Source organism: Nylanderia fulva, unplaced genomic scaffold (genome assembly GCF_048542155.1).
Source record: "Nylanderia fulva isolate GAGA-0341 unplaced genomic scaffold, ASM4854215v1 Scaffold768, whole genome shotgun sequence".
NCBI classification, from domain to species: domain Eukaryota; kingdom Metazoa; phylum Arthropoda; class Insecta; order Hymenoptera; family Formicidae; genus Nylanderia; species Nylanderia fulva.
Genome location: NW_028190882.1, coordinates 35126 through 46744, shown reverse-complemented (window position 1 = coordinate 46744; position 11619 = coordinate 35126). Strand labels below are relative to the sequence as shown.

General features: G+C 31.3%; 1 pseudogene; it reads left to right on the top strand.

Annotated features, from left to right (window-relative positions):
* The first annotated feature begins 7695 nt into the window (after positions 1–7695).
* On the top strand, positions 7696–10443 carry LOC146720138 (uncharacterized; annotated as a pseudogene).
* Positions 10444–11619: the final 1176 nt, after the last annotated feature.

Here is an 11619-nt window from a genome sequence, read left to right as displayed (position 1 = left end):
AACTAATCCGAGAATATAGAAAAAGAACTAAACGACACTCTCAAAAAATGGCAAAAAAAAGGATATATTTCCAACAAAGAATATTTTTCACTACGTTCTAGCGACTCCCTTCTCCCAAAATGCTATGGTCTCTCAAAAATACACAAGAAGAATACTCGATTTAGAATTATTGTGTCATCAATCAAGAGACACGGTAGTGTCTCGCGACCAGTTAAGGGCGTAGCGGAGACACCGTGTATCTTAACGCGAGTCGGACATTTGAATCTTTATAATATTTCGAATCCTCAATAATGGCTGAAGCAATCGAGTTTATACTAGACTTAATCGATAGATTGAGTTCGAATTATATAATAAAAGTGTCTTTATTTCTGCTCTACGTGATTTGTAAGCAGAGATATATAAATGCAAAGTCGAAATATGAAAAATTTCTATTAAGAAACGTCCCCGTCATCATTATCATCATCATTATCATCATTATCATCATCATTATCATCATCGACCACGCATACATAGTAGTATCGTGCTACACGTATTCACACGTATACAACACATGCGCACACATATATCACACGTACACAACACATGCAAGATGCATGTAGTGGTAATTTTGTCCATCTCGCACGTTTTACAACAGATGGCGATAGTGGCGCTCCACCATATCGGCAGCGTGCGGGGTTATGTTGGCTAACTCTCTCTCTCTCTCTCTCTCTCTCTCTCTCTCTCTCTCTCTCTCTCTCTCTCTCTCTCTCTCTCTCTCTCTCTTTCTCTCTCTCTTTCTCACACACACACGCACACACACACACACTCTCTCATTCTCACTCACTCACTCACTGTTCGTCTTGTGTACTTATTCAGTACATTCATGATTAAACATCTATATGCATTAATGTGAAATTTACTTACAATTAGTTTACTTGAAATATTCAATCTCTAAAGTGTTTATCTTATAAGATAGACAAAAAAATCTGAGTAAATAATAAGAAAAAAAAACAAGGATTATTATTGTCATAATTTTTTATCAATTAAGTACTCTCAACTATCCAATAATTAAATAAATACGTACAAATGTGCGCGCGTGTACACACATACACATATTGATATTAAAGAGATTGAAGGAGAGGAAGGAGAACATAAAAATTTAAATATTCACATATATTTTCAAATATTATATATGAATTTATAGTTTACATATCTAATTAATAATGAATTTCTAATTATATTAAACATATCAAAATAAAGACATACATGTATTTATCAAATGAATAAAATTATTGAATACAGACTTAAAAAATTTATTAAATATAAACTTAAAAAATTAATTAATTAAACATATTCCAAATTTAGAAAAAATAAACTTTATTTATATATGCAACAGCTTTTTAAACTAAATTTTTAAATTCTATTTTATATTAGACAATTATCTCAATCAACATCTACGTCCACATTAGCTGCACTGCAGACTACCTCTACAGCCACATTATCTGCTCCGCGGATATAGCGTTATGCCAAATCTCTAAAAACTCACCTTTAAAAAAAGGTAAAAAAAGGCGACCAATTAAGGGCACGCCATTAACAAAAATTATCCATTGCAAACCCATGTAGAATCCTATCCTAATGCAAACCCATGTAGAATCCTATAAAAAATTAATCATTGCAAACCCATGTAGAATCCTAGGCAAAATTAACCATTGCAAACTCATGTAGAATTGTATTAAAAATGATCCATTGCAAACTTATGTAGAATCCTACATTGCAAACCCATGTACAATAGAATTGTATGAAAAATTATCGATTATAAATTCATGTACAATCGTAACAAAAGTAATGAAATAAAAAAAAATTGCGCCAAGTGAAAGTAGAAACTTGTACCAGTGGAAAAAATTTTAGTTAAAAAAACTGGGAGCGCTGCTAAATAATATTCTAACAATATTAAAATTAAATTGTTACTTTTAAACTCATTACAGTTAAAATATGTTTTGTGTTTAAATTAATTAATGTTACTTTAAGGTGCATTGTAATTTTGAAACTTAGCAGCGCGCCCAGTTTTTTTAACTAAAATTTTTTTATTTCTTTTTCACATGGCGCATGGACTTGGCATCTTGTTTATCTTTTTTTTTAAAAGATAAGTTTTTTTATGGTACGATTCTACATTTGCAAATTTAAATTTTTACTGATTCATTATACGACTCTATATATGTTTGCAACTTTAATTTTCCACTGGTACAAGTTTCTCCTTTCACTTGGCGCAATTTTTTTTTTATTTCATTACTTTTGTTACGATTGTACATGGGTTTATAATCGATAATTTTTCATACAATTCTATTGTACATGGATTTGCAATGGATAATTTTTGTTAATGGCGTGCCCTTAACTGGTCGCCTTTTTTTACCTTTTTTTAAAGGTGAGTTTTTAGAGATTATATCATTCATTTTTGTATATTTTTATGACCGGAATAGAACAATTATTAAACATGTTTATCTAAACTTCTTTGCTTAAAATGATGTGTACAATCATATCCTAGAATCCTGATCATTCCTCCTAAAGCACCCTATTTATATAAATTTACCCATATGTGTGTGTGTGTGTGTGTACTAATGTCGAGCATTTTTTATACATTTTCTATTAAATTTAGATAAAAGTTGCAGGATTTCGAAAAAGAAAAAGTTGACACAGACTTTTTCCTAAACGGCGATTTTCAAGGTTATTTAAAGGTCACTTATATTTTCAAAATAGAATTACCTTAATTTTTCTCATATAAATCGATTCCTCGCAATATTTACTATAAAAAGTTGTAAAGGTATAATTTTTACATAATCTTACATAAACTTCGAAATATTACAAATATTTTATTTTATGAAATATTTCAGTTTATGTAAAATTATGTTAACTATCTTTTAAATTATTCACTTTTAGCCATCTTACCCTTACAACCTTTTATAGTGAATATTGCAACAAATTGGTTTATATATATAATATATATATAACATCAGTTATTATTAATTGATGTTTACATTTATTTTTAGACTTACTAGAGCTCAAATGCTCCACATTTTTTGCAAAAACTGTTTATTCTACAGATTTCTACAGTTTATTCTACACAATTTTTATTTTATTTCATTACTTTTGTTACGATTGTACATAAGTTTATAATCGATAATTTTTCATACAATTCTATTGTACATGGGTTTGCAATGTAGGATTCTACATAAGTTTGCAATGGATAATTTTTAATACAATTCTACATGGGTTTGCAATGGTTAATTTTTCATAGGATTCTACATGAGTTTGCAATGGTTAATTTTTCATAGGATTCTACATAGGTTTGCAATGGGTACGATTCTACATGGGTTTGCAATGGTTAATTTTGCCTAGGATTCTACATGGGTTTGCAATGATTAATTTTTCATAGGATTCTACATGGGTTTGCAATAGGATAGGATTCTACATGGGTTTGCAATGGATAATTTTTGTTAATGGCGTGCCCTTAATTGGTCGCCTTTTTTTACCTTTTTTTAAAGGTGAGTTTTTAGAGATTTGGCATAACGCTATATCCGCGGAGCAGATAATGTGGCTGTAGAGGTAGTCTGCAGTGCAGCTAATGTGGACGTAGATGTTGATTGAGATAATTGTCTAATATAAAATAGAATTTAAAAATTTAGTTTAAAAAGCTGTTGCATATATAAATAAAGTTTATTTTTTCTAAATTTGGAATATGTTTAATTAATTAATTTTTTAAGTTTATGTTTAATAAATTTTTTAAGTCTGTATTCAATAATTTTATTCATTTGATAAATACATGTATGTCTTTATTTTGATATGTTTAATATAATTAGAAATTCATTATTAATTAGATATGTAAACTATAAATTCATATATAATATTTGAAAATATATGTGAATATTTAAATTTTTATGTTCTCCTTCCTCTCCTTCAATCTCTTTAATATCAATATGTGTATGTGTGTACACGCGCGCACATTTGTACGTATTTATTTAATTATTGGATAGTTGAGAATACTTAATTGATAAAAAATTATGACAATAATAATCCTTGTATTTTTTCTTATTATTTACTCAGATTTTTTTGTCTATCTTATAAGATAAACACTTTAGAGATTGAATATTTCAAGTAAACTAATTGTAAGTAAATTTCACATTAATGCATATAGATGTTTAATCATGAATGTACTGAATAAGTACACAAGACGAACAGTGAGTGAGTGAGTGAGAATGAGAGAGTGTGTGTGTGTGTGCGTGTGTGTGTGAGAAAGAGAGAGAGAGAGAGAGAGAGAGAGTTAGCCAACATAACCCCGCACGCTGCCGATCATGAATGTACTAAATAAGTACACAAGACGAACAGTGAGTGAGTGAGTGAGAATGAGAGAGTGTGTGTGTGTGTGCGTGTGTGTGTGAGAAAGAGAGAGAGAGAGAGAGAGAGAGAGAGAGAGAGAGAGAGAGAGAGAGAGAGAGAGAGTTAGCCAACATAACCCCGCACGCTGCCGATATGGTGGAGCGCCACTATCGCCATCTGTTGTAAAACGTGCGAGATGGACAAAATTACCACTACATGCATCTTGCATGTGTTGTGTACGTGTGATATATGTGTGCGCATGTGTTGTATACGTGTGAATACGTGTAGCACGATACTACTATGTATGCGTGGTCGATGATGATAATGATGATGATAATGATGATAATGATGATGATAATGATGACGGGGACGTTTCTTAATAGAAATTTTTCATATTTCGACTTTGCATTTATATATCTCTGCTTACAAATCACGTAGAGCAGAAATAAAGACACTTTTATTATATAATTCGAACTCAATCTATCGATTAAGTCTAGTATAAACTCGATTGCTTCAGCCATTATTGAGGATTCGAAATATTATAAAGATTCAAATGTCCGACTCGCGTTAAGATACACGGTGTCTCCGCTACGCCCTTAACTGGTCGCGAGACACTACCGTGTCTCTTGATTGATGACACAATAATTCTAAATCGAGTATTCTTCTTGTGTATTTTTGAGAGACCATAGCATTTTGGGAGAAGGGAGTCGCTAGAACGTAGTGAAAAATATTCTTTGTTGGAAATATATCCTTTTTTTTGCCATTTTTTGAGAGTGTCGTTTAGTTCTTTTTCTATATTCTCGGATTAGTTATATGATTTTTGCACTCAGCGTTGGACTGTTCGTGTCGAGCTATGCTTGATGATTTGAATTTAATGTCATCGTATTTCGCCTTTTTATTTTTGACATCAATTTTTAATTTACCATACTTGACACGATATTGCGACTTATTATTATAATTTTATTTTTATTTTTATTTATATTTATCTAATTATCATAACAATTACTGCGCACTAAAGAAGACCAAGTACAGGTCGAAGCGTTTGTCAAATGGTTTTTTCAAATTAAAAAATTTTTTTCCAAGAATTAATAAAATTTTTTTGCTCGTTACACATGGCCTAATATTATTTAATAATTTATCATTGTGTTTGTTTATATACGAGCTTAAGCATTGTTAGAGATTAGTTGATTTGTAGGGTAATTATTATTGTGTTTATTGTATATATATATATATATATGAAAGTATGTATGTATGTATGTATGTATATATATACACAGGATGTCCCGCAACGTGATGTCCACAATAAAACTTCGTATTCTTGAAATTATTCTAAAAATAAAGATGATTTCGAAATTTTCAAGATTTTCTCCATCTATAAATTTTTTGCGATATTTTAATGAAACCCCCTTCTTTCTTATATATATACATATATATATATATATATATATATATACATATATATATATATATATATATACATATACATATACACACACACGCACACACGCGCGCGCGCGTAATATCGCGCGTTAGTATAAAATATCTTTTCCCAGAACGATTTGCATGTGCGTTCTGGTTATATTTTATATCAGAGACAATTTATTCGTCTGCTAATTGCAAATATCTTCTCCCAGAACTATTTGCATGTGCGTTTTGGTTATTAAAAAAAGATATTTTATATCAGAGACGATTTATTCGTCTGCTAGTTGCTTCTAAAATATCTTCTCCCAGAACGATTTGCATGTGCGTTCTGGAAGATATTTTATGCAAGACTTATTTATTCGTAAACTGTTTCTTTACATCAGATACGGTTTATGTATCCTCTGCTTAGTATAAAAATAAAACATTTATATTAAAACTTTATTGTATAATATAATATAGTTTGAATAAGATATAGATTTATAAACAAGAGACTGCATTTATTTTTCAAAAATCTTCTTTTGATAATTATATAATAACTGATACATTTAATTTTTTTAACAATATTTTAACATTATTCTTTTTTGCAGGCAACGGATGCTAAAGCTAAAGAGACAAGAGAAAAATGATTCCAGGTATAGCACATCTAAGGATATTAACAATAAATCCATCGGTAATCAGAAATCAGCGGAATTACTATCCGATACAATGGATTCGAAAGTTAGTATCCAATCGTTAATACCCGCGATGCAATGCCTGGAGTCAAATTCAAATACAGGTACGTGTAGTAAAAATGTCGAACTTTGCGAAGATAACAATCATTTTATTATCGAGAATAGCCCTCTGGATATAAATAATATCCAGGAAAGCATGCCTCAAAGGCGTCGCATTGTCGACTTTTCTCATATGTGGAATAAACTTCAGAGATCATTTAATAATCATATGAAAGAAATAGAGTGCCAATTTAAAGATTGGAAACTCATAAAAACTAAAATCGAAGGCCAAGAGAAAAATGATTCTAGGAATAGCACATAGAAGAATACTAGCAATGAATCCATCGATTTTCAAAAATCGGTGGAATTATTCTCCGATATGATGGATTCAAAAGTTAGTATTCAAAAAGTGCAATGCTTAGATTCAAGTTCAGAAACAGATGTGTGTAATAAAAATGACGAACTTTGCGAAAATAACAATCATTTTGTTATCGAGAATAGCCCTCTGGATATAAATCATATCCAGGAAAGCATGCCTCAAGGGCGTCGCATTGTCAATTTTTCTTATATGTGGAATGAACTCCAGAGATCATTCAATAATCATATGAAAGAATTAGAATGCCAATTTAAAGATTGGAAAGTCATAAAAACTAAAACCGAAGGCTAAGAGGAAAATGACTCTAAGAATAGCACATATGAGAATACTAGCAATGAATCCATCGATTTTCAAAAATCGGTGGAATCGGATTCCGATACAATAGATTCTAAAGTTAGTACTCAGAAAGTGCAATGCCTGGAGTCAATTTCTGAAACAGATATTTGTAATAAAGATGTCAAACTTTGCGAAGATAATTATTTTGTTATCGAGAATGACCTTCTGGATTAAAATTGTATCCAGGAAAGCTTGCCTGAAGGCCGACGCATTGTTGACTTTTCTCATGTATGGAAAGAACTCCAGAGATTATTCAATAATCATATAAAATGAATAGAGTGCCAATTTAAAGATTGGAAACTCATAAAAACTAAAACCAAAAAGTTTAAGGCGCGTTTTACTTTCAAGTGCCAAATGTGCAATACTGAAGCCAAATTCTGGTCAGAACCCAAAGATCCAAAAATATTAAGCATTGATATGGCTGCTGCAGTAGGAACTATTACAGTGGGAATTGGCTATGCCCAATTAGAAGAGCTGTGTGCAGTTATGAATATTCAATGTATGTCCGATAAAAGTTATATTCAAAATCGAGATATGTTAGTAGACGAGTTTAAAAAAACAGCCATGGAAAATATGAAAATGGCTGGCCAAACTGAAAAGCAACTGGCTCTCGAAAGGAACGATGTTATAAACGGTATTCCGTACATAACTGTAATAGCTGATGGTAGTTGGAGTAAAAGATTGTACGGCCACGCCTACGATTCTCTTTCCGGTGTTGGTACTTTAATTGGTTACTACACAAAAAAAGTTCTTTTTGTCGGTATCCGCAATAAATATTGCACGATATGCGATGTAGCGGAACAAAACGGAATCGAACCAAAAAACCATAAATGATATAAAAATTTCGATCGTAACGCAAGCTCCACAAGTATGGAGAACGACGCCATTGCAGAAGGCTTTAAAAGTAGCCTGGAAATGCATGAATTAATTTTTAGAACAGTTATTGCCGATGGCGATAGCAGCGTCTATCAGGCTATCATTGATAGCAGACCATATCGGGAAGAAATGGTGAACGTGAAAAAAATAAAATGCACCAATCATTTGCTTTACAATCTATGCAAAAAGCTGCAGGCGGTAGCAGGGACAACTCAGCCAAAAATGCAAAGAAAGCGCGATTTCGTCCAGTTACGAAATGTTGTAAAGAACAATGTTATGAACATACGAACAGAAGTGATAGAAACAATTGATTTACGAAATAAACAAGAGCAACCTCACCATGATAAAGCTAGAGAATTACAAAAAGATATATTAAACATTCCTAGTCATATATTTGGTGAACATAAACGATGTAAGGAACGCGGTCGTATATGTGACCTTTATGAAACAAAGAAAAATTAATTATCGTTTCTCAATTTAAGTTACACGATCTTTACCAAAGAGTAGAGAAGGCTATCATATATTTAAGCGCTTATTCCGACGGTTTGTTGTACAAATACACCAACAATCCTGTAGAGTCGTTCAATTCGATAATCTGAAAAGAAATTGCTGGTAAGCGCATTAATTTTAATAACCGAGGCTCTTACAATGCTAGAGTTGCGGGGGCAGTTTTGCAACATAATTGGAAACAAGGTATTACGGAAATGCATAAAAGCATGGATAAAATGTTCCTCCTACTATCGAGATTCTGGAAAAGCGACGACAAATTAAAGTTGCAAGAACTAGAGAATCTCGGAAAATGAATGGACGGCAAAAATGTAAAAGGAAGTCAGGAACAGATTGTCATTACGGTCCGCAATCACAAAAACCTGATCTTCTACCCGAAGTTTTTGAACAACTTCGACAAAATCATTTGGAAAAGTTGTTTGAAAATGGGAAAAATTGGAGACAAATTGAACGTAATACAATAGAGCAAAGTGATTCAGATTTGTGGCATTCACTGAGACAGGAACTGTTGACGGCGTCTAATTTTGAAATTTTATGTCGCATGAGACCGACAACGTTTTGCGCCGCAACCATAAAAAACATTTTATTTCCTCTCTCTATTGATACTGCGGCTATGAAATATGGTCGCAAAATGGAAAAAATTGGCTGTAACATTAAAAAAGGAGATAAAAATTTGCGGATTGTTTATTGATATTAAAAATCCGTGTTTGAGTGCTTCTTCAGACGGGCTCGTAGATGAAGATGGTTTGGTAGAAATAAAATGTCCACTATCAGCTGAGCATTTAACAGCGGAAGAAGCCATAAAAATATTGCCCCATTTGAAAGGCATCTTTGATAAGAAAACTCCATATAAGATGAATCAAAATCACCGATTTTTCTATAAAATTCAAGGCCAATTAAATATAACGCAGCAAGATTATTGTATTTTCGCTGTGTGGACGCCAAAAAGCTTGAAAATAGTACGTGTTAATAGGGACACTGTATTTTGGAGTAATCAAATGCTGCCCTTTTTAACACGTTTCTATTACGATTGCATGCTGCCGGAAATCTTGGATAGTCGGCATAATCGACATATGCCAATTAGAAATTCAAGCTATATAATAGAAGCTCAACAAGAAGTAGCTAAAAAAAGAAAACCAACGAGTCTTCCACAGTGTAATGTAGAAGATAAAAACATTCCCAAAAAAAAGAAATGTATTGAATCAAATATTTCATCAATGAAAGCAACTATAACTGCTTTAAATGCAGAACAAGATGATTGCATCATAGTTAGTTACTCAAAAAATTCAGAACTAACAGAACGCGATATGGCAAAGCAAAAAAAATTTTTAGATAATTGGGTTGCTTCTTTTGATTCAGTAAAGGAAATGTATTACCTTTTGATAGTCAAATAAATGACGAATCATTGGACCGATTTTTGCGCGTCATAAGAAAGAATTCTTGTTTTGAGACACAAAGTGTGCATTATTTGGAATATCCTCATATAATTGAAGCAAGTTGTAACGACAAAAGCTTACAAATTATTGGAGGAAATTGCAGTAATCACTGGCGATGTATTTCTTTTGACGGCACCAAGCTTCGAGTGTACGACAGTCTATCTGGCTGTACATACGAAACATTGAAGGCTAAAGAAAAAGTTACATTCATCGCCGTTATCCACAAATAAATAAAAATAATATAATATTTGAAGACGTTCAAACACAACCTGATGGTATATGTTGTGAAATCTTTGCTGCCGCATTTGCTACAACTATAGCTTTAGGAGGAAATTCTTGTAATGAGACATATTCCACTGATGTTAAACGTATGAGACAACATTTCTTAAAAATTTTAGCAGAAAATAAACTGTCGCCTTTTTCTAACTAATAAAAATTTATTATTATACTAGAAATGTGTAATTTTAATAAATATTGTTGCAAAAAAGTGTCTAATACACATGTCTTATTTGCAAAAATCGGAGAGACAAAAAAAAATACATATATTATGGTTGCGTTCTCACGGGAATGGGTGATAGAGAGGCCCATTTTATTCTATATATGCATAAAAATGTTTTGTATAGTATATAATATTCTGTTATATTATATAAAAATATACAGCTGGTTATTTGAATATATTTGCTATTTTCTCAATTATTGATAAGAGAAGAAAAGCAAATTGTGCGTACTGCATACATTGTAATTTATAGAAAATTACAGGTAATATCAATATACGTACCATACACGTATGCTTATACCATACACGTATGTGTATACATGTATGTCAGGGTTGGGACGTAACGAGTTACTTGTAACGAAGTTACAGTTACAGTTACTTTTTTTCGGTAACTGTAACTTAACTTCGTTACTTTTCTCCATCTGTAACTGTAACTGTAACTTAGTTACATTTTTTTAGTAACTAGTAACTATTTTAACAGTTACTTTATTAATTATTTTTTTGGAAACATTCGCTAAAAGTATCGTTTAAGTATGGTAGCCGTTATATTGTTAAATTAAATTTTGATAACAATAGCATATATATATATATATATAGATCTTCATATAATTTAATTTTTTACTTAAAATTTTCATTTTGTGTACATAAAATAATACAACACATAATTACAATCGACCAATCACAGTCAAGTATTTAAAAAAATTCTTAAATGTAATAATTAATCGATTTGCTTGCGACTTTGCGATTACTATTTAGTAAGTTACCATATATAACTATTTTTACTGTTGTATATAAAGGTCATTCATACATTGATGGTAATCGCAAAGTCGCAAGCAAATCGATCAATATTACATTCAAGAATTTTTTTAAATACTTGACTGTAGTTGTGCATAATATGTAAGCTCCTTATATTTAAAATAATGTATAATTATTTTTAAAAAGTAATTGAAAAGTAACGACTCGTTACTTTTTGAGTAACTGTAACTGTAACGAGTTATTTTTTAAAATTGGTAACTTGTAACTGTAACTAGTTACTGTTTCAATAAGATAACTGTAATTGTAACTAGTTATTTTTACAAAGTAACTTTCCCAACCCTGATGTATGTGTAT